We start from the raw sequence: 24,061 nt of genomic DNA, 5'->3' as shown, positions 1-24,061 counted from the left end.
GGGCACTGAAGAATTGATGCTTTTGAACTGTGGTATTGGAAAATACTCTTGAGAGTCCCTTGGACTGCAAGGAAATCCAACCAGTCCATTCTAAAGGAGATCAGTCCTGGGTGTTCATTCGAAGGACTGATGCTAAAGCTGAAACTCCAATACTTTGGTCATGTCATGTGAAGAGTTGACTCATTGGAAAAGACCCTGATGCTGGGAGGGATTGGGGGCAGGGGGAGAAGGGGACGACAGAGGATGAGATGGCTGGATGGCATCACTGACTCGATGGACATGAGTTTGAGTAAACTCTGGGAGTTGGTGATGGATAGGGAGACCTGGTGTTCTGCGATTCATGGGGTTGCCAAGAGTCGGACACAAATGAGCGACTGAACTGAACTGAATTGAACTGGTGTAGGTTCCAACTGCTTGCTTCTCAAAAGCCAACAAACAGGCCAGATTGGTGGAAAGGAAATATTACTTAATTTAGATGCTGGCAACTGGAGTGGGATGAGGAATGTCAGGCCCAAGGCCAACTCCCCACCACTGGCAACCTGTGGGGTAAGAAAGAGCTTTTATAGACAGAAGGAGGGGGCTATATGCAGAAATAGCATAGTCAGCTCTGATAATCATCTTAGAATGGTCATCAGTGGTTTGAGTCATCTTGGTTGTTTTAGGTACCCTTAATCTTCAGTTCCAGGGTCCATTTGTTCCCATTTCTTTGAGGCCGGTTCTCAGAATTGTGGCACCTTATGTCATGGGTATAGTATGGTCATCATGAAGTTAACTTCTTCACCCTAGTGTTTGGTATCTATATGACAGCTCAGAGTATTATCTCAAGTGTCTCAGAGTATTATCTCAAGGCTTTGAGAAAGATTTAAAGGTCACTGTCTATGCTTGATTGGTATATTATTCTTATTTGATCTTTTTTGAATGTTTTCCTTGTTTTCCACATGTTCTCATTTTTCTGATTAAACTTATTCTTTGACTAAAGTTTTCTACACACAAAAGACTGGCTGAGGACATGTTGCAGGGTGCCAGAGGGCAAGGATCATAGGGTTCTGTTCTGTTTCAACCCTCCCTTTTCTTGGATACTCATCAGTCTTGTATAGGGACAGGTACAGAAGAAGAAAGGGAATATTACTTAGTCATAGTACCTGGACAAACACTTGAAAATTACTAGACATGACAATGAGGATAACAATCAAAATGCATCTTTGTATTATTTTCTGAATGTATTTTTTCTTAATGGTTAAAGCATATGTACAATATATGCTTAATAGGCCATAAACAGGCTGTATTGGTTAGCCTAAAGTTCAAAATAAATCACATGCAGGCCAGAATTATTTCCCTATACCTCAGTAGGTGAGAATTTCTTCCAGCATTTTTTGCTTTTAATTATAACTCCTTTCACAGAATGTGTCAATAATCAACATATTTTTCCCACATTGGCAGAGTGGAAATCTTTTCCCTGTTCTGGATCCATCCATGTCTCTCAGTTCTAGTCCTCACTTTGATCTGATTGGCTGACCCCCAGCCTGTGATTTTCCCTGATTGTCAGAGACCTAACTTACTTTGCTCTGATTGGCTGACTCCTAGTCTCTACCTTGCTCTATTTGGCTTAGTACTAGCTGGTACTTTACTCTAATTGTCTGTCTCCTATCCTGTACCTTACTCTGAATTGGCTCTCTCCTAGTCTTTGCTTGATTTGCTGACTTCTAACTGGTATTCCTTAAATCCTAAGCATCAGGAGAGATAAGAAGGCCTTCTTAAGTGAACAATGCCCCCTCCCCCCCAAAAAAAAAGAAGAAGAAGAAAACCATACAATGGAAAAGGCTATAGATCTCTGCCAGGAAAGTGGAGATACAAATGGAACATTTCATGCAAAGGTGGGCACAATAAAGGACAGAAATGACAAGACTTAACAGAAGCAAAGAGAAAAAGAAGAGATGGCAAGAGTACACAGAACTATGCAAAAAGGCCTTCATGAACGAGATAACCACAATGGTATAGTCACTCACCTAGAGCCAGACATCCTGGATTGAGAAGTCAAGTGGGCCCTAAGAATCGTTATTATGAAGAAAGCTAGTGGAGGTGATGGAAGTCCAGCTGAAACTGTTTCACATTCTAAAAGATTATGCTGTTAAAGTGCTACATTCAATGTACCCACAAATTTGGAAAACTTACCAGTGGCCACAGGACTGGAAAAGGTCAGGTTTTATTCCAACCCCAAAGAAAGGCAATGCCAAAGAATGCTGAAACTACTGTATAATTGCACTCATTTCATGTTCTTCAAGGTAATGCCCAAAATCCTTTGAGCTACCTTTGACATTACATGAACTGAGAACTTCCAGATGTACAAGCTGGGTTTAGAAAAACCAGAGGAACCAGAGATCAAATTGCCAATGTTCAATGGATCATAGAAAAAGCGTGAGAATTGCAAAACACATCTGCTTTATTGAGTAAACTAAAGCCTCTGATACTACACTTGATCTTAGCCAAAAGGCCGAGAAGTGATTCCAATCCCAAAGAAAGGCAATGCCAAAGAATGCTCAAACTACTGCACACTTGCACTCATCTCACACGCTAGTAAAGTCATGCTCAAAATTCTCCAAGCCAGGCTTCAGCAATACGTGAACTGTGAACTTCCAGTTGTTCAAGCTGGTTTTAGAAAAGGCAGAGGAACCAGAGATCAAATTGCCAATATCTGCTGGATCATCGAAAAAGCAAGAGTTCCTGAAAAACATCTATTTCTGCTTTATTGACTATACCAAAGCCTTTGACTGTGTGGACCACAATAAACTGTGGAAAATTCTTCAAGAGATGGGAATACCAGACCACCTGACCTGCTTCTTGAGAAATTTGTATGCAGGTCAGGAAGCAACAGTTAGAACTGGACATGGAACAACAGACTGGTTCCAAATAGGAAAAGGAGTGCATCAAGGTTGTATATTGTCACCCTGCTCATTTAATTTATATACAGAGTACATCATGAGAAACGCTGGGCTGGAAGAAACACAAGCTGGAATCAAGATTGCCAGGAGAAATATCAGTAACCTCAGATATGCAGATGACATCACCCTTATGGCAGAAAGTGAAGAGGAACTAAAAAGCCTCTTGATGAAGGTGAAAGAGGAGAGTGAAAAAGTTGGCTTAAAGTTCAACATTCAGAAAACGAAGATCATGCCATCTGGTTCCATCACTTCATGGGAAATAGATGCGGAAACAGTGGAAACAGTGTCAGACTTTATTTTTGGGGGCTCCAAAATCAGTGCAGATGGTGACTGCAGCCATGAAATTAAAAGACGCTTACTCCTTGGAAGGAAAGTTATGACCAACCTAGATGGCATATTCAAAAGCAGAGACATTACTTTGCCAACAAAGGTCCGTCTAGTCAAGGCTATGGTTTTTCCAGTGGTCATGTATGGATGTGAGAGTTGGACTGTGAAGAAAGCTGAGCCCCGAAGAATTGATGCTTTTGAACTGTGGTGTTGGAGAAGACTCTTGAGAGTACCCTGGACTGCAAGGAGATCCAACCAGTCCATTCTAAAGGAGATCAATCCTGGGTGTTCATTGGAAGGACTGATGTTGAAGCCGAAGCTCCAATACTTTGGCCACCTGATGTGAAGAGCTGACTCATTTGAAAAGACTCTGATGCTGGGAAAGATTGAGGGCAAGAGGAGAAGGTGACGACAGAGGATGAGATGGTTGGATGGCATCACTGACTCAATAGACATGGGTTTGGGTAGACTCTGGGAGTTGGTGATGGACAGGGAGGCCTGGCATGCTGCGGTTCATGGGGTCACAAAGATTCAGACACGACTGAGCGACTGAACTGAACTGAACTGAACAGGGTTGGTAAATTTAGGCCGGCCACCACAGTCAGACAATGTACCCAAATTAATAGAAATCCACTGTAAAGCGTGTCAGAGAGTACCTCAAAATAAAGTCCTAGCTGTGCTACCATAAGCCAAATAAAAATAAATAATAAAATAAAATATAAATTATATAAACTATGCTATGCTATACTAAGTCGCTTCAGTCATGTCCAACTCTGTGCGACCCCATAGACGGCAGCCCACCAGGTTCCGCCATCCCTGGGATCCTCCAGGCAAGAATACTGAAGTGGGTTGCCATTTCCTCCTCCAATGCATGAAAGTGAAAAGTGAAAGTGAAGTCGCTCAGTCGTGTCCGACTCCTAGCGACCCCATGGACTGCAGCCTACCAGGCTCCTCCGCCCATGGGATTTGCCAGGCAAGAGTACTGGAGTGGGTTGCCATTGCCTTCTCTGATATAAAATATAAATAAAATAAAAATAAGTTGTAAAACTGACCTTAACATTTCTGATTACACTACAGTCAAATTGGGGTTAGATATCCCACTCTGTTTAGCCCTAAACCCAAATGATTCTAACAACAGCATTATTTACTAGAGTACTACTGGCGGTAGCCTAAAACTCAAAGGACTTGGCAGTGTTTCATACCCTTCCAGAGGAGCCTGTTCTATCATCGATAAAGCCCGATAAACCTCACCAACCCTTGTTAATACAGTCTATATACTGCACACCCTAAAAGAAATAATAGTAAGTGTAATGATCAGGCATAAAAACATTAGGTCAAGGTGTAACCTATGGGATGGGAAGAAATGTGTTATACTTTCTACCTCAAGAACATAAAATATTTTCTAAGAAAGCTTTTATGAAATAAAAAGCCAAAGGAGGATTTAGTAGTAAATGAAGAACAGAGCACTTAATTCAATCAGGCCTGAAAGCACGCACACACTGCCCTTCACCCTCCACAAACGTCAAAAACTTCTTTTAACTTATTAACAACTATCAAACATATCAGCAGAGATTAAGTCACAAGGTAAGCATACTGGAAAGTGGGCTTGGATGAATCAAAAAGTGTGGCTTAAACAAATGCACTTACTTTATACCCAAGAGACTGCATGCTATGTGAACACTGGGAACTAAAACTAGCCCAAACTTCCCACCAAACTCAACTATTAAAAGGAAATTAAATAAAACACTTATTCAATATCTTAAGTATAGGAGACAGAAATTTTAATTTGGCAGTTTAAAGAAAGGACTGTTAAAGGAATGACGCCAAAAAGCAGTAAAAGTAGCAAAACCCAAAGTTTACCCCCTTTGACCTTTTGTACCGAATATGATGATTTAACTAGAAAACTTGAACAAAGAGAACTTCAGTTAAACCCCCTAAAACCAGAAGAGCAATTTATGAACAGTTTATAAGGACAAACTCACCTAATGGACAAAACAGTGAGAAGATCTGAGAGTAGAGGCGACAAGCCTAAAAGCCTGGTGCTGGCTGCAGTAACATGATGTTGTTTCCCCAGAAGTCAAGATCAGAGGGGAGAGTAGCTGAACGTCCTCCTTCCACTGACTCTTTCCTCCTGGATCCTCCACCCATACCTCTAAAGCACGGATTCCCTAGCAAGCTCTCCAGGCCCTGCAGTATTACTTCCGGTTGGCTTTGGGCTTCTAAAGAGGAAAGCTTGAATTTTTTTGGTCTCCATTCTCTTGTATTTGACCCAAAGGGTTTCTGGGATCACTGTACATTTGCTTATGTCAGATTTCCATTATAAAAAAAATAGCCCAACAGACACAGCTATTGTATTGGTCAGTTATTAGCATGTAATTGATGAAACAAAATCTGTTGCATACAATCAACAGTGATTGTGCTCACAGGGCTGTGAGTCAGCTGGGGAGTCTGTTGATCTAAGAGCATCTGAGTCAGCTCCACGTCTCTTATTGTCCTGGATCCACAGGGTTAGCTAATCAGGATTTTTCAGTAATGACATCTTTTAAATCTACTGGCCATACTGAGTTCCCAGGTTGGTTGGTTTGCTTGTAGGTTTTTTCATTTGCCTCTTTCCCCTTCCTTCTGCCCCTAACCTGACTCCCCTGTGTTTAAAATGTGGCTTTATAAAAGTTTTAAAACACAGTAGCTTGTTTCTCTGACTTTTACATTCCAATTTTTAAAAAGATTTTTAAAAAGATGCCTTTTCTTTTATCTACTACATTTATGAAATTTACAGAGACATTTTAGTTTATTATTTCTACACCTGTCAATTCCCAGAACAGGTGGGTAAGAAATCTGTTTATTACACTAAGATATCAAGGGCTCTTTTTATTACAACTATATCAAGACATTCTTTTCTTTTCTGGTATTATTATTCACAGAGGAAGGATCACCTTCTGTCCTTAACTTGAAATGAAAGTTCTAGCTAGACATTTATCAAACATCCAGCACTTTCAAAGGCTTCTCCGGCTATTTTGCCAGTTATCTGAGAAGGAATGGTGATGAAAAGAAGCTCTGAAACCTCCCCAGAGAATCAGTGATGAAAAAATAAATTACTCCTAGAATGGATAAATCTTCTGTGGTTGATGGGATGGGAGTTTGCTAATTTAGGTTCACCTACTTAGGAATGATTTCATATGGTTTACGGATTAATCATAAATATTAATGGCAGAGGTTACTGAAGTAGAAAATAAAGGCTTACAAATACATATATCTGCAAATATTCATCATGGAAACTTTATTGAATGAAAATGAACCACATTTCCAGCCTGGATGGGAGGGGAATTTGGGGGAGAAACAATACACGTATATGTATGGCTGAGTCCTTTTGCTGTCTACCTCAAACTGTTACAACATTGTTAATTGACTATACTCCAATACAAAATAAAAAGTTTAAAAGAAAAGAAAATGAGCCACATATCTAGGAAGCAAGCCTACATTAAAGACTAGAATATGGAATCAAAGTTCACCCAGTATAACTGCAGGGCATGTGGCTCAATTGCACGTGACCTTCTACTCTCCCACCACCATTTCTTGCTAACACTTCTGAATATGTACATCACCCAGCTTTAGGCCCCAGAAATGCATATGGAAGGACAACAGTTAATTGTGATCTGAAGAGACTCAGTCATGCTAAGAAGTCTGATAGTGTGGTTCAGAGCATCGGCTCTGGAGTCTGACATACTCAGACCTGTGTCTTGCTCTTAGACTTTGGGCAAATCACTCAACACCCCTGAGCCCCTTCTAGGGATTCAGAGAGCTTGTCTCTTCTGGGGAAGATTCTAGTCCTGGGATCAGCCTCCTTGAGCACCACTCCATCTGCTCCTCCCCACTCCTGCCCACCCATGAGGCCTCTGAAATTCCCTCCTGGGATTTTTGTAGGGAAAAGAACCTGAGCCTTCCCTCTGGTGGAGACTTGGGGCTCTGGGCCCTTTATTTCCTAACTCACTGCCTTTAGAAGCATTTATCTTTGTCCCTCACACCCCACCCAGTCAAGCATAAAGGCCTCCAAGCATTAAAAGGAAAAAAAACAGCAGAAAAACACTCAATAAATTATCTAGTCAGAGTTAAATAGTATTAAATAATTTTAAGGATATTGATGAGAATTCAACGTGATAATGTATGACAAAGCATATAAAGCACTTAATGTGGATATACAATAACATCTCAATTAATATTATTATTATTATTGTCTACTGATCACCTTACAAGAGCAACGTTTTATAAACCAGAGGATCAACACTTGGTACTGAACCTCTTGGGCAGTTTGCCTTCCCAGGTGGCTCAGTGGTAAAGAACCTGCCTGCCAATGCAGGAGATGCAGGAGACATGGGTTCGATCCTTAGGTGGGGAAGATCCCCTGGAGTAGGAAATGGCAACCCACTGCAGTATTCTTGCCTGGGAAATCCCATGGACAGAAGAGCCTGGCACGCTACAGCCCATGGACTTGCAAGAGTCTGACACAACTGAGCGACTGAGCACTCAAAGCACACACAAGACAGACTTAAATTCAAATTCAGGCTCCTTCTTTTTAAGGACACGCAAGGGCTTCCCTGGTGGTTCAGACAGTAAAGAATCCGCCTGCAATACAGGAGACCTGGGTGCGATCCCTGGCTTGGGAAGATCCCCTGGAGTAGGAAATGGCAACACACTCCAGTATCCTTGCCTGGAAAATCCCATGGACAGAGAAGCCTGGCGGGCTGTCGTCCATAGACTCACAAAAAAGTCAGACATGACTGAGCACACACACACACACACACACACATCTTATCATGACTATTTTCCCTATCTACTAAAAGATAATAATAGTTAACATTTATTGAACAGTTACTCTGTGACACCCCTGTTCTAAGCAATTTGTTTAACCCTCACAACTCTTAAGAAGTGAGGATTGTTATTATTTTCTAGATGAGGCAACAATGCAAACAAGTTAAACAACTAGACGAACAGCACACAACTAATTATTGTATGTCAAACCCAGGCAGAGAGCCCAAAAGCTTAACCATGTCATCCTTGTTCCCCTTAGTTTTCCTCTGATGTTTTAGAAATGAATTTTATTTTCCCTCAAGATTCTTGCAAGTTGAGATTTGCTTTCTATTTGTTATCTATACAAGCTGCAATTCTTATAAAACCTTTTAAAAAGTCAAACAATGTAAATGTATATACAGTAAAAGGGAAGGGACTTCCCTGGTGGTCCAGTGGGTAAGGCCTCACACTCCTCATGCAGGGGGCCTGGGTTCAACCCCTGGTCAGGGAACTTGATGCCATGTGCCACAGCTAAAGATTCCCACATGCTGCAACAAAGATCAAAGATCCTGCATGCTGCAATTAATACCTGGTGCAGCCAAATAAAATAAATAAAAATAAATATTTAAAAATAAATTAAAAAAGGGAAAGTCTCCTACCCCACACTAGGAAAAGTATGGTCCTCTTTACACACTAGGAAAGCACCATAAATTGTTCAGTGTAGACCTTTCTTAAAAATCTCAATAGCATTCTCTACTGACATCACAATGGCCATAGTAGGAGAAAACCAGTGTCATGAGTTTATAATAGCATGACAATAATATGCAGGAACTATGTCCAGAATTGCTTTCTGACTTCCGATCATTTCTGTTAAACTTTCTTCACTTTACCTCAACCTTTAAGGAGAATTTGGAAGAAGAAAAGTGACTCTGGAGGTAACTCCTAGGAGATAAAATGGCAACTGAGCCCTCCTTCAGACAAGACTCTGGGAAACTGAACACTCCAGTGACCAATCACCATATACATGATGAAAAATTATTACCCAAGCCACCAGAAGGCCCATTATTCATAAAGCAGCATTCAAAAATGGCCATTCCCAAACCACCAGAACAGTCTTTTGAAGCTAAAGGTAAATTCTTAGAATGTGATTCATTCATTTATTCTACACATATATATTCAGCATCTACTGCATTCTACACACTCCTATGTAATATGACTTAAGAAACAGACTTAATCAGAAAATTAGAAAAAAAACTCTTCATGGAGCATACATTCTAGAGAACGGTAAGAGAAACAAACAAGTAAAGTCATTTAATAAAATATATGATGTGTCAGAAGGTAATAAATATTATGGAGGAAAAATATCAGAGTTAAAAGTGTTGGATAGGCCCAAGATTTTATTCATGTTGCTTATTTCTCATTTAAGATATTTTCTTCTATGGTCTTAGCTATGTTTTAAATTTTTTGGCTTTCTTATTGTGAGATAGAATTGACATACAGAAAAGCACATAAAAATATAAATAGGCAATTATAAAAAGTATATATTATTATAAGGTGAACACCATGTACCCACAACTCCACTCATGAGATAGAATGGCCTGCTATACACTGAATATTTGTGTCCCCCCAGAATTCATATTGTTGAAGCCTCATTCCCAATGTGATGGTGTTGGGAGTTGGGCCTTTGGACATGATTATGTCATGAGGGTGAAGCCCTCATGAATGGGAGCAGTGCCCTTACAAGAGAGACCCCAAAGAGCTCCCTTGTCTCTTCTACCTTGTGAGGACAGAGTATAAAGATGGTTGTCTATGAACCAGGAAGCAGGCCCTCTTGCGACATCAAATCTGCTGGTGCTTTGCTCTTGGATTTCCCAGTCTCCAGAACTGTGAAAAATAAATGTTTGTTGTTTAAGCCACTGGTCTATGATATTTTTGTTATCACAACCCAAATGGACTAAGACATGGCCCAATCACAACACCCTCCACAGACTTTCAGAGGTATCCACTATTCTGATTTCCACATTAGTCACTCCCTTGCATTTTAATAGTTTAACTATTATATATACCTTCCTGGGCTTCCCAGGTGGCACTAGTGGTAAAGAACATGCCTGTCAATGTAGGAGACATAAGAGACTTGGGTTCGATCCCTTAGTTGGGAAGATTCCCTGGAGGAGGGCATGGCAACCCACTCCAGTGTTCTTGCCTGGAGAATCCCCATGGACAGAGGAGCCTGTCAGGCTACAGTCCATGGGGTCACAAAGAGTTGGACATGACTGAAGTGACTTAACACACACACACATATACTTCTCTAAAAAAAGACAGTATAGCCTTTGGGATTTCCTCTGTGATGAGGTGCTTCTTCCATTCCTCTAACCATTTTTCTAAATTGGGTTGTCTCCTTTTTTCTTATTGATTTACAGAAGTTTCTTTCAATTCTGGACACAAGTGCTTGGAGATATATATATATATATATATATATATATATATATATATAATGCAAATATTTGTCCCTTCTCTGACTGGTGTTCTCACTTCTTACAATGTCTGTGACAGGCATGGAAGGGGCTCTGACCACCTGCGAGGAGGGAGGTTAGCTGATAGCCTCCTGCTGTTGGGTCCTCTGGGGTCCTTCCCAGTGTCTGAACTGCACTTAGGCTTTTTGGGGTGGCCACTGGCCCATGACTGAGCATGTGGTGGTACTCAGGTCTGGCCATTTCTTTCTCTTTTAAAAGTAAAACAAAAATTATTTTATTTATTTACTTTTGGCTGTGCTGGGTCTTTGCTGCTGTGAGGGCTCCTCTCTAGTTGCAGCGAACTAGGGCTACTCTCTAGTTATGCTTCTCACACTTCTCACTGTGTGGCCTCTCTTGTTGTGGAGCATGGACTCTAGGGCCCACGGGCTCCAGTAGTTGTGGCTCAAGGACTCTAAAGCTCAGGCTCAATAGCTGTGGCATATGGGCTTAGTTGTTCCATGGTATGTGGGATCTTCCTGGACCAGGGATCAAACCCGTGCATCCTGCATTGGCAGGCAGATTCTTTACCACTGAGCCACCAGAGAAGCCCCTCAGCAGGTTAATTTTCATCATGTCTTGTTTTCCGGTGGTTTCATAAACTCCAGGCTGGTAGGTGCCTTAGGAAAATTATTTCTGGTGGCTTCCAATGGCCTCGGATCGAGAGGCTTTGTGGTTTGATTAGGCCAGACACCTTGCAGGCATTTCCTGTCCAGATTTCATCAACTAAGTTCAGGGCTTGAGGGACCCAGCTCATTGAAGCTAGGAGTTCTGGGGGTACAAATTTGCATGAGACAGGCATGTGCCAACTTCTCAGGGGCTCTTTTCCTTCTCTCTTCTACTCTAGCTGTGCTCAGAGTCAAGGCAGACTTCTCTCTAGTCTCCTGGGATAGGGAATAAGGGAATGGATCCTGGAGGTTCAGTCTTCTTGGGTCCCTTCATAATGCTGCAGAATCACAGAGACTCCCTTTTATTGTGACTGTGTCCTGGTCCTGGACATCTGGATCCCAGGTGTAAAGCTTATTCATCTTCAGTGCTCTGAGAACCTATAACATGGACTACAGGCTACCATCCCCATGTTAAACATTAACCTGGGAGTTCATATATATATATAAACTTTATATATATATATATATAAACTTTATAAAAGTTTATAAAGTTTATAAAACTTTATATAAATAATAAACTTTATAATATATAAAGTTTACACACATATATATATATATATATATATATATATATTTAGGTCTTCCATAGTTTTAAGATATTATTTCAATATTTCCAATGAGAGGGTTGATCCAAATCACCTAGTGTGATAAATATGGCCACGAATTGTTTGCAGCTCTTTCTGTCAAGAGACAGGAACTATTTTCCCTTCCTCTGACTTCAGGCTGGCATATGATCTGCTTTGACCAACAGAAAGCGGCAGAAGTGACACTGTAGGATTTCCCAAGCCGAAGCCTCAAGGGGCCCTACAACTTGCAGTTCTGCTCAGTTGGAACCCAGCCACCATGAGCACAGTGAGCAACCTAGGTGCCCTGGTTGACAGCCTTAGTTAACTGTCAGATGTGTGAGTGGGGTCAGCCAGGGCCAGCCAGCTCCCAGCCAACTTGTCATCTGACTGGAGGCCCATAAATGATCCAAGCAAGATCAACAAAACTGCCCTCAATGAGCCCAGGTCAAATGGATGGTCCACAGAATTGTGATCAATACAATTGTTGTTGTTTTAAACCACAAAGCTTTGAGGCAGTCTCCTATGCAGCAATAGATAACTGACACACCCAGCTCACCAGTTATTAAAAACTGCAACTACCCTAAACTGAAATTTTGATGCTAAAAACATAACTTAAAAACATAGTAACATAATTAATATTTTGAGAAGATATTTATGCAAAATTTGGTAATAAGCTAAGGATATTCTACTTTAGGAAGCACATTATTTGTGGCAGAATTGGATTTTTAATCTTTTTCCTTTTGATTCCAGAAAATCTTTAAGCATACATGATTAGAATGGCCAAGTCCATTTGGATATACTAAAGCCAATTAATCAATAAAATATAATAAGAAAAACTCTACCTTACTTTCTCTAATCCCTTCCCCAAGTGGCCTAAAAGTAGCTCCACAAAAAGCAACTTTAAAAATAAAAACCACTGGACCTAGAGTTTATCATACTAAGCGAAGTAAGTCAGAAAGGGAGTGACAAATACCATAGATATCTCTTGTATGTGGAATCTAAAACACAACACAAATGAACATATCTATGAAAGAGAAACAGACACACGGACACAGAAAACAGACGTGTGGTTGCCAAGATTGGGTGGGGGAGGGAAGGATTGGGAGTTTGGGATTAACAGATGCAAACTAGTATGTATAGGATGGATAAACAACGATGTTGTACTGTATGGCCAGAGAACTGTAGTCAATATCCTGGGATAAATCATAATGGAAAATATATGAAAAAGGATATATATGTATAACTGAATCACTTTGCTGTACAGCAGAAATTAACACACTGTAAATCAACTATACTTCAATAAAATAAACAAAACTCATTTTTTAACCTAGAAACCTGAGTGTAGAGAAAGGAATAGTCTAACTCTAAGGCCATTCACTTTGTTTCAAGTGAACATCCTAGTCACGTGTTTTGGATAAAATCCTTCTTAACATCTTTCCACAGCAAAGTGCAAAATATTTTGGGGAGCAAAGAATCTTTCACTATGTCTTCTTACTTCAGTATTTTTTTTTAGCATCTATGCATCTACAACTAAATTTCTTACTTATACTATATTGCAAAGCAGAATATCATTACTTCTCTTTGGCAAAAATTAATTTGGATGACTAAGTTCTAAAGTTGTTTATGATTCTTTTTAGATTAGTACATTCAAGGAAACTTTTGAAAAATGTTTTATTTTACAGAAAAAGAATTCCATTTAAAATACAATTTATTCAAAAGATACCTAAGGAATAAATTGTTAAAACAGTTGGCTCAACAACTATTTTATGATTGAAGGAATTTAATCCTATTTGTAGCTTATTAACAACAATATGAGTCTATTTTGATTTTTTTCAAAGTATACCCTTTATCTCATGTAATTGTATGTGGAAAGTGTTTACAAATTATTCTATAAATTATTCATCAATTTCCAGATGAGTTGTATTTTATTAGATTTGGATGCTAAAGTGCTATAGTGGATATACGATCAAAGTGCTGATGGACTACAGTAATAAAAAACATTTTCTTAGAAATTTTATAAAACTCAATATGTACAAAGCTAATGAAAATGATAATGGAGATTTTTTCCATTTAAAAATTATATTTTTTAATGAAAATCTTAAAGTTTATATTCCACTTACAGTGTTTACAAAATACTGGCTATATTCCCCATGTTGTACAATACATCCTTGTAGACTCTTACCTCCCACTCCCCCACCCCTATATGGCCCTCATCTCCCTCCCCAAGGATAACCACTAGTTTGTTCCCTATATCCATAAGACTGCTTCTTTTTGTTATAATCATTAGTTTGTTGTATATTTTTTATTTTTTAATTGAAGGATAATTGCTTTACAGAATTTTGTTGTTTTCTACCATACATCAACATGAATCAGCCATAGGTATACATGTCTCCTTCCTCTTGAACCTCCCTCTCATCTCCCTCCCCATCCCACACCTCTGGGTTGACGCAGAGCCCCTATTTGAGTTCCCTGAGTCATATAGCAAATTCTCATTGACTATCTATTTTACACATGGTAATGGATATGAGAGTAACATATGTTACTCTCTCCATATATCTCACCCTCTCCTCCCCTCTCCCCATGTCCATAAGTCTGTTCTCTATGTCTGTTTTTCCATTGCTTCCCTGCAAAAAATTGATCAGTACCAGCTTTCTAGATTCCATATATATGCATTAGTATACAATATTTATCATTCTCTTTCTGACTTACTTCACTCTGTATAACAGGCTCTAGGTTCATCCACCTCATTAGAACTGACTCAAATGCATTGCTTTTTATGGCTGAGTAATATTCCATTGTGTAGATGTACCACAACTTCTTTATCCATTCATCTGTCAATGGACATCTAGGTTGCTTCCATGTTCTAGCTATTGTAAATAGTGCTTCAATGAACAATGGGATACATGTGTCTCTTTCAATTTTGGTTTCCTCAGGACATATGCCTAGGAGTGAGATTGTGAGGTCATATGGCAGTTTTATTCCTAGTTTTTTAAGGAATCTTAAAAAATCTTCCATAGTGGCTGTATCAATTTACATTCCCACCAACAGTGCAAGAGTGTTCCCTTTTCTCCACACCCTCTCCAGCATTTATTGTTTGTACACTTTTTGATGAGGGCCATTCTGACTGGTGTAAGTTGATATCTCATTGTAGTTTTGATTTGCATTTCTCTAATAATGAGTGATGTTGAGCATCTGTTCATGTGTTTGTTAGCCATCTGGATGTCTTCTTTGGAGAAATGTCTGTTTAGGTCTTTTTCCACTTTTTGATTAGGTTGTTTCTATTTCTGGCATTGAGTTGTATGAGCTGCTTGTATAATTTGAAAATTAATCCTTTGTCAGTTGTTTCATTTGCTATTATTTTCTCCCATTCTGAGGGTTGTCTTTTCACCTTGCTTATAGTTTTATTTGCTGTGCAAAAGCTTTTAAGTTTAATTGGGTCCCACTTGTTTACTTTTATTTCCTTTACTCCAGGAGATGGGACATAGAGGCTCTTGCTTTGATTTATGTCATAGAGTGTTCTGCCTATGTTATCCTCTAAGAATTTTATAGTTCCTGGTCTTACATTTAGGTCTTTAATCCATTTTGAGTTTATCTTTGTATATGGCGTTAGGAAGTGTTCTAATTTCATTCTTTTACATGTAGCTGTCCAGTCTTCTCAGCACCATTTATTGAAGAGGCTATCTTTGCCCCATTGTATATTCTTGCCTCCTTTGTCAAATATAAGGTACCCATAGGTGTGTGGGTTTATTTCTGGGCTTTCAATCTTGTTCCATTGGTCTATATTTCTGTTTTTGTGCCAGTACCATAGTGTCTTGATGACTGTTTCTTTGAAGTATAATGTGAAGTCAGGAAGGTTGATTCCTCCAGCTCCATTCTTCTTTCTCAAGACTGCTTTAGATATTTGGGGTCTTTTGTGTTTCCATATGAATTGTGAAATTTTTTGTTCTAGTTCTGTGAAAAATGTCATTAGTAATTTGATAGGTATCGCATTGAATCTGTAGACTGCATTTGGTAGTATAGTCATGTTCACAATATTGATTCTTCCTACCCAGGAACTTGGAATATCTCTCCATCTGTTTATGTTGTCTTTGATTTCTTTCATCAGTGTCTTATAATTTTCTGTATACAGTTCTTTTGTCTCCTTAGGTAGGTTTATTCCTAGATATTTTATTCTTTTTGTTGCAATGGTGAATGGGATTGATTCCTTGATTTCTCTGATTTTTAATTGTTAGTATACAGGAATGCAAGTGATTTCTGTGTCTTGATTTTGTATCCTGTGACTTTGCTAAATTCACTGATAACTTCTAGTAATTTTCTGATAGTATCTTTAGGGTTTTCTATATATATTGTTATGTCACCTGCAAACAGTGAGAGCTTTACTTCTTTTCTGATCTGGATTACTTTTATTTCTTTTTCTTCTTTGATTGCCATAGCTAGGACTTCCAAAACTATGTTGAATAATAGTGGTGAGAATGGATACCCTTGTCTTGTTCCTGATCTTAGGGGGAATGCTTTCAGCTTTTTCACCATTGACAATAATGTTTGCTGTAGGCTTATCATATATGACCTTTACTATGTTGAGGTAGGTTCCTTCTGTGCCCATTTTTTGAAGAGTTTTAATCATAAATGGGTGCTGAGTTTTGTCAAAGGCTTTTTCTGCATCTATTGAGATGATCATATGGTTTTGATCTTTCAGTTTGTTAACATGGTGTATCACAGTGATTGATTTGCCTATATTGAAGAATCCTTGCATCCCTACAATAAACCCAACTTGCTCATGGTGTATGAGCTTTTTGATGTGTTAATGAATTCTGTTTGCTAAAATTTTGTTCTGGATTTTTGCATCTATGTTCATCAGTGATATTGGCCTGTAGTTTTTTTTGTGTTGTCTTTGTCTGGTTTTGGTATCAGGGTATTGGTGGCCTCATAGAGTTTGGAAGTGTTCCTTTCTCTGCAATTTTTTGAAAGAGTTTTAGAAGGATAGGCATTAGCTCTTCTCTAAATGTTTGATAGAATTCATCTGTGAAGCCATTTGGTCCTGGTCTTTGTTTTTTGGGAGATTTTTGATCACAGTTTCGATTTCAGTGCCTATAATTGGGTTGTTCATAATTTCTATTTCTTCCCGGTTCAGGCTTGGAAGATTGAACGTTTCTAAGAATCTGTCCATTTCTTTCAGGGTATCCATTCTATTGCCATATAGTTGCTCATAATAGTCTCTTATAATCCTTCATATTTCTGCATTGTCTGTTGTCAGTTCAGTTCAGTCGCTCAGTTGTGTCTGACTCTTTGCAACCCCATGAATCGCAGCATGCCAGGCCTCCCTGTCCATCACCAACTCCCGGAGTTCACCCAGACGCACGTCCATTGAGTCAGTGATGCCATCCAGCCATCTCATCCTCTGTCGTCCCCTTCTCCTCCTGCCCCCAATCCCTCCCAGCATCAGAGTCTTTTCCAGTGAGTCAACTCTTCACATGAGGTGGCCAAAGTACTGGAATTTCAGCTTTAGCATCAGTCCTTCCAAAGAGATCCCAGGGCTGATCTCCTTCAGAATGGACTGGTTGGATCTCCTTGCAGTCCAAGGGACTCTCAAGAGTCTTGTCCAACACCACAGTTCAAAAGCATCAATTCTTGGCGCTCAGCCTTCTTCACAGTCCAACTCTCACATCCATACATGACCACAGGAAAAACCATAGCCTTGACTAGACGGACCTTTGTTGGCAAAGTTATGTCCCTGCTTTTGAATATGCTGTCTAGGTTGGTCATAACTTTCCTTCCAAGGAGTAAGCGTCTTTTAATTTCATGGCTGCAGTCACCATCTGCAGTGATTTTGGAGCCCCCCAAAATAAAGTCTGACACTGTTTCCACTGTTTCCCCATCTATTTCCCATGAAGTGATGGGACCGGATGCCATGGTCTTCATTTTCTGAATGTTGAGCTTTAAGCCAACTTTTTCGCTCTCCACTTTCACTTTCATCAAGAGGTTTTTTAGTTCCTCTTCAGTTTCTGCCATAAGGGTGGTGTCATCTGCATATCTGAGGTTATTGATATTTCTCCCAGCAACCTTGATTCCAGTTTGTGTTTCTTCCAGTCCAGCGTTTCTCATGATGTACTCTGCATATAAGTTAAATAAACAGGGTGACAATATACAGCCTTGACGTACTCCTTTTCCTATTTGGAACCAGTCTGTTGTTCCATGTCCAGTTCTAACTGTTGCTTCCTGACCTGCATACACATTTCTCAAGAGGCAGGTCAGGTGGTCTGGTATTCCCATCTCTTTCAGAATTTTCCACAGTTTATTGTGATCCACACAGTCAAAGGCTTTGGCATAGTCAATAAAGCAGAAATAGATGTTTTTCTGGAACTCTCTTGCTTTTTCCATGATCCAGCGGATGTTGGCAATTTGATCTCTGGTTCCTCTGCCTTTTCTAAAACCAGCTTGAACATCAGGAAGTTCACGGTTCACATATTGCTGAAGCCTGGCTTGGAGAATTTTGAGCATTACTTTACTAGCGTGTGAAATGAGTGCAATTGTGCAGTAGTTTGAGCATTCTTTGGCATTGCCTTTCTTGGGGATTGGAATGAAAACTGACCTTTTCCAGTCCTGTGGCCACTGCTGAGTTTTCCAAATTTGCTGGCATATTGAGTGCAGCACTTTCACAGCATCATCTTTCAGGATTTGAAATAGCTCAACTGGAATTCCATCACCTCCACTAGCTTTGGTTGTAGTGATGCTTTCTAAGGCCCACTTGACTTCACATTCCAGGATGTCTGGCTCTAGGTCAGTGATCACACCATCGTGATTATCTGGGTCGTGAAGATCTTTTTTGTACAGTTCTTCTATGTATTCTTGTCACCTCTTCTTAATATCTTCTGATTCTGTTAGGTCCATACCATTTCTGTCCTTTATCAAGCCCATCTTTGCATGAAATGTTCCCTTGGTATCTATAATTTTCTTAAAGAGATCTCTAGTCTTTCCCATTCTGTTGTTTTCCTCTATTTCTTTGCATTGTCTGTTGTAACCTCTCCTTTTTCATTTCTGATTTTGTTGATTTGATTCTTCTTTTTTCTTAATAAGTCTGGCTAAAAGTTTTTCAATTTTATTTATTTCCTCAAGGTTTGTTGTATATTTTAGTTCCACATATAAGAGATCTCATACAGTACTTGTCTTTCTCTATCTGACTTGTTTCACTTAGCATATTGTTTTTGTCTTAGTCACTAAGGTGTGTCCGACTCTTTTGTGACCCCATGGACCCCACCAGGCTTCGCTGTTAATGGGATTTCCAAGGCAAGAATACCGGAATGGGTTGCCATTTCCTTCTCCAGGATAATGGAGTTTTAAGATACTTGCTTGGTATTGAGACAATAATGTTGTGATCAATATCAGGTACAATTAACACAATTTTGTCTTGATTTGGTCGTATTTGTGGATTGCTATAAACAGATTCTTTATAATGTTCTAGAACCACATAAATGAGGCAGAAACAATAAAATGAAGAATGTAAAGAATTTGGTTGGTATTAGGGAAAAGAATCAGTGCACAATTTTTCCTTGGAATTGGTTGATTCTACTATGTCATCCCAAGAGTCAACTATGAACAGAGGTATTTTAAAAAGCTTCTTTACATAAAATAGGCTAACTATGAAGACAGTACAATGCAAAGCAGAATATCATTACTTATCTTAGATAAAAATTAATTTGGATGACTCGATTCCAAAGTTGTTTATGATTTTTTTCTATGATTCTATTTTTATGACTGAGTAAGTTTAGGAGAGTAATAATGTGTAATTAGCAGAGATATTTAAGCTTTAAATTGTTAAATGTTAAATTATAGATGATGAAGAAAATTATCTATAAATCTTGAGTTTTTTCATGAGCTGAAAAGCCTAAGAAATATTAAAACAGTAGGAAAGTATAAGTGGAGTAATGGCTTCACTGAAGCCTTTGGTTTTTTATGATCCTAGCATGAAGGCCAGAGAAGGCACTGGCACCCCACTCCAGTACTCTTGCCTGGAAAATCCCATGGACAGAGGAGCCTGGTGGGCTGCAGTCCATGGGGTCGCTAAGAGTCCGACACGACTGAGTGACTTCACTTTCACTTTCCTGCATTGAAGAAGGAAATGGCAACCCACTCCAGTGTTCTTGTCTGGAGAATCCCAGGGACGGGGGAGCCTGGTGGGCTGCCATCTATGGGGTCGCACAGAGTCGGACACGACTGTAGCGACTTAGCAGCAGCAGCAGCAGCAGCATGAAGGTGGAGAAGGCGATGGCACCCACTTCAGTACTCTTGACTGGAAAATCCCATGAACGGAAGAGCCTGGTAGGCTGCAGTCCATGGGGTCGCTGAGGGCCGGACACGACTGAGCGACTTCCCTTTCACTTTTCACTTTCATGCATTGGAGAAGGAAATGGCAACCCACGCCAGTGTTCTTGCCTGGAGAATCCCAGGGACAGGGGAGCCTGGTGGGCTGCTGTCTATGGGATCGCACAGAGTCGGACATGAATGAAGTGACTTAGCAGCAGCAGCATGAAGGCATCCTGGACATCATTGTAGTGATCGGACATGATCACTATAATGCTATCATGTAATTATGATTACCCCAAACAAGTATACCAGCCACTTCTGCAGCACACAATGATGGAAAGGAAGGCTACCTAAGAAGACAAATGCCTTGAGTGTTGAAGACAGCGCCACCTAGCGGTTTAATTTGTTTCTAACAAGCCAGCTTCTTTCTATTCCACATGACCTTTAGCAAGCCGACAAAAAATTTTAGACTTCAAGTGATGGACTTTGAAAACATAGGGGAATCTTGTATGGTACACACTGTGATTGTATATCTGAGACAATTCAGTAGAAATGGCTCAGCATCCTTCCATCTTCCATGTTATAATTACTTAATATTGCCATTACAGCTTCCAAAGTACAACTCAACTAAAGGAAAAAAAACACATTACATTTGAAATCCTGTCTACTATGATCAGATGAAAGAAATACATGTTAACACTTGTGCCTTCACCAGTTCTTCCAGTTGTGGGCCACAAATCCTTAAAAAATCTATTAGATAAAGTGACTAAATATCAGTCTTACCTCCCAGTGAGTAAAGAGAAGTGAAATACCCAGCCACAATGGGGAAAAAGAAATCCAGCACAGGTGAACAGCTCCCAGCAACCCATCCTCTCTGCTTCGCTGGCACCCTTCCCTCAGTGCAACACCTCCTTGGTTCTTACTGTGTATGACTTACTTCTCCAGACAGACCGCAGGGTCCTTGAAGGCAGGTCAAGCCCTCTTCTCTTGGGTGCCCTTGTGCTGCTGGTGCTGGGCTGAGCACCCAGCGATGGCTTATTGGTTGACTAATGTCATGGGGGGATGGGCTGGAGGGGCGGGCGATTGATTCCAGCTGAGGAACCTGAGGAACGAGGCAGGTGCAGGCTTGAAGGGAATGGGTGCCAAGAATGGAATGGTGGTGTCAGGAAGCTCAGTAGCTCTAAAGGAGTCTGTCCCCACCCCCCAAGGCTCTGACCTAGGAACTTGGGTTAAAAAAAAAAGTTCACAGAAGTAATCCCAGAGTGAATAAATAAATTACCGCAACTCCCGAGATGAAATATGACAGCCATTAAAAGTTCTTTGAATATTGTGGGGATAATTGTTCAGTTTCCAAGCCCAATTTTCCCTCCACAGAAGGTGTTAATCATTTCGATTGTCACTGCACCATTTTATTTTGCCCATGTCTTTGTGGTCTTTTAAACACGTTTGAAAGGAAGCCAATTTCATCCAATTTTATAATTAAGTGCTTTCTTTCAACTGTAATGAACTAGAACCTGAAATAGAATAAAACAGGTCTTGTGCCCAATTTGAAATCCAGTATAATGGCAGTGCTCTTTCTCCCTTGATATTAAACCTATATCTAGAATGGAGACTTTCTGGCCCAGAAATTTTCTAGCCTTAATATATTTCTGAATGTGGTGGGCTGACAGTAGTACAATTCAAATTTGTTGGAAGGTTCTATACTGGAAATAAGACAAATAAGTATTTTTTTCTGAGTCGTGGAATTCACAACAAATGGATGGTTAAGGATATAATTTCTAATATACATTATTTATTCTGAATATTGATGCTTTATATGAGGTGCTTGAAATAATAGTGCCAGAAGATCAGTAAGATTTCAGCCCTTTTAATTGGGAAAAGTGTCAGGATAAACAAGATTACACTAATGGACTTTGATACATATAATTAGGATGATGATACATTGTCTTTTTTTTCACCTTATCTTTTTACTATGAAATAGTTAAAGCATACAGAAAAGTAGAGGATATAGTAAAAAAAAAAAATCCATACTCCCATCACTCAGTCAAATCTTAAGATTTTGCTATATTTGCTTTAACTCTTTTAATTTTTTAAGAAACACAGCTTTTCAGGTTCCAGTGAAGTCTCTTGCCTGATTCCATGCTCTGCCTTTCAGAGGTAACCACCATCCAAAACTTGGTTATCTACCATCCCTCTCCAAGTTTCATACTTCTAGTTCAACTGTATGTGTTCACATACATGATACGTTGTGTTGTTTTGCAGGTTAAAATTTTTATACAACATTTATGAACATCCAAGATCTGTGAAAATACCACCTTAAAGTTTAGGGAAAAAATAAAATAACCACAAGTATTATTTATGAGTCTGGATGATTTTGTACCCTTCTTTCTAACCTCTTATTTTCCAATTTTTCTAAGAACAGTATTATTCATTTCCAACAAAGAATTTGATCAAAAAATTAAACGGACAAGAATGCTCATTTTACAAAGAGGTCCCTTGGCTGTTGAGAAACCAGTGATGTAGAGAATGAACTTGCAAATATTCACTGTCATTTGAATTAGATTTACAATTATTTGAAGAGGTAGGTGGCAAACAGACATTGTTTTCTCCTATACACACTGTAGTAAAGAGAGACGTGGTGGTAAATTAATAAAAGGCTGAAGGTTTAAAATGAGCTTGAGGAGAAAGATGAGATTAAACCTTCAAGAAAAATAAGACGCAGCACAGTTTCTAAACTACAAGTTATTGGTAATTATTGTAATATGTTTTACTTAATATGTTCAGAAGACTGCCTCATTTACCAAGTCTTTGGGGAAAATGAGTTAGCTGTGTCCTTTTGATCAGTATATTCTATTGGACAAACCATGAAATTCCCTGGGAAGCTGAATGGGAGCCCAGATCTTCTATTTCTTCATAATCTTTTATGTATTAGTGACTAAAGGATTTTTCTTATTTCCAATATTAGATACTTGAAAAAGAGTTAGTGAAAGTGAAATAAAAAGGAGATATATTTATTAACCTCCATATTTTCGAGGAACAAATAAAATTTATTTCCTTCAGAGGGTTCATTTCAGGGACTATAAGCTCACATGCTGTCAGGGACTGGTCAAATGTATTTATTTTACATAAATGCAAATTACACTTTCGTTGAGGTATAATTCATATACCATAAATACACTCCTTTAAAGTGTATGCTTCAGTTTTTAGTATATTCACAAGGTTGTGCAATCATCAACCCAAAAGAAATCCTGTCCATTAGCAGTCATGTCCCCTTTCCCCTCCCCACACCCCAACTCCTGCCCCAGACTCTGGCAGCCACTAATCCACCTTCTGTCCCTGTGGATTTGTCTATTCTGGACATTTCATGCAATCTGAATCATACACTATGTGGCTTTTTGTATGACTTTTTTCACTCTGTGCAGTTTTCAAGATTCATTTATGTTGTAGTATGTGTGTGGTACCTTATCATTTTTACATGTGAATAATATTCCCCTGTATGGATATCTCACCTTTAATTTACCATTCATCAATTGATAAGACAGTTGTTTTCTCTTGCACTATTATGAATAATGCTGTCATGAACATTTGTGTACAGTGGCCTCTGAATTTAAGCTCAAAAATTTAGATTTGCAGGGGCTTCCCTAGTGGTACAGTGGTTAAGACTCTGAGCTTCTGCTGCAAGGGGTGAGATTTCAATCCCTGCTTAGGGACCTAACATTCTGCACCGCAATGTGGCATGGCCAAAAATTAATTAAAATTAATTGAGCAACTAGTTTTTAAAAACTTTGTAAAAAACCTTTTTATTTCATATTAGGGTATAGCCAATTAACATGAGCAACTTGTTTTTAACCTATCTTCTGCTTCTCAGAATATTTATCTTTATAGTCCCCAAATTTAAGTTAATAGGTCATTTTCACTAAATCTGATGACAAGGAAATCTTTAGAAACACTGGTGAGAGTTCTTT

At 39.2% G+C, this 24,061-nt stretch overlaps 1 pseudogene; it reads right to left on the bottom strand.

The window, feature by feature from the left end:
* Nucleotides 1-2,396: 2,396 nt before the first annotated feature.
* Nucleotides 2,397-2,503, bottom strand: LOC112582433 (annotated as a pseudogene).
* Between the last annotated feature and the right edge of the window lie 21,558 nt (nt 2,504-24,061).

The sequence above is a fragment of the Bubalus bubalis genome, chromosome X, assembly GCF_019923935.1.
Source record: "Bubalus bubalis isolate 160015118507 breed Murrah chromosome X, NDDB_SH_1, whole genome shotgun sequence".
In the NCBI taxonomy this organism is placed as follows: domain Eukaryota; kingdom Metazoa; phylum Chordata; class Mammalia; order Artiodactyla; family Bovidae; genus Bubalus; species Bubalus bubalis.
Note: the sequence above shows the minus strand (reverse complement) of the source record. Positions and strands in the feature narration are given on the sequence as shown.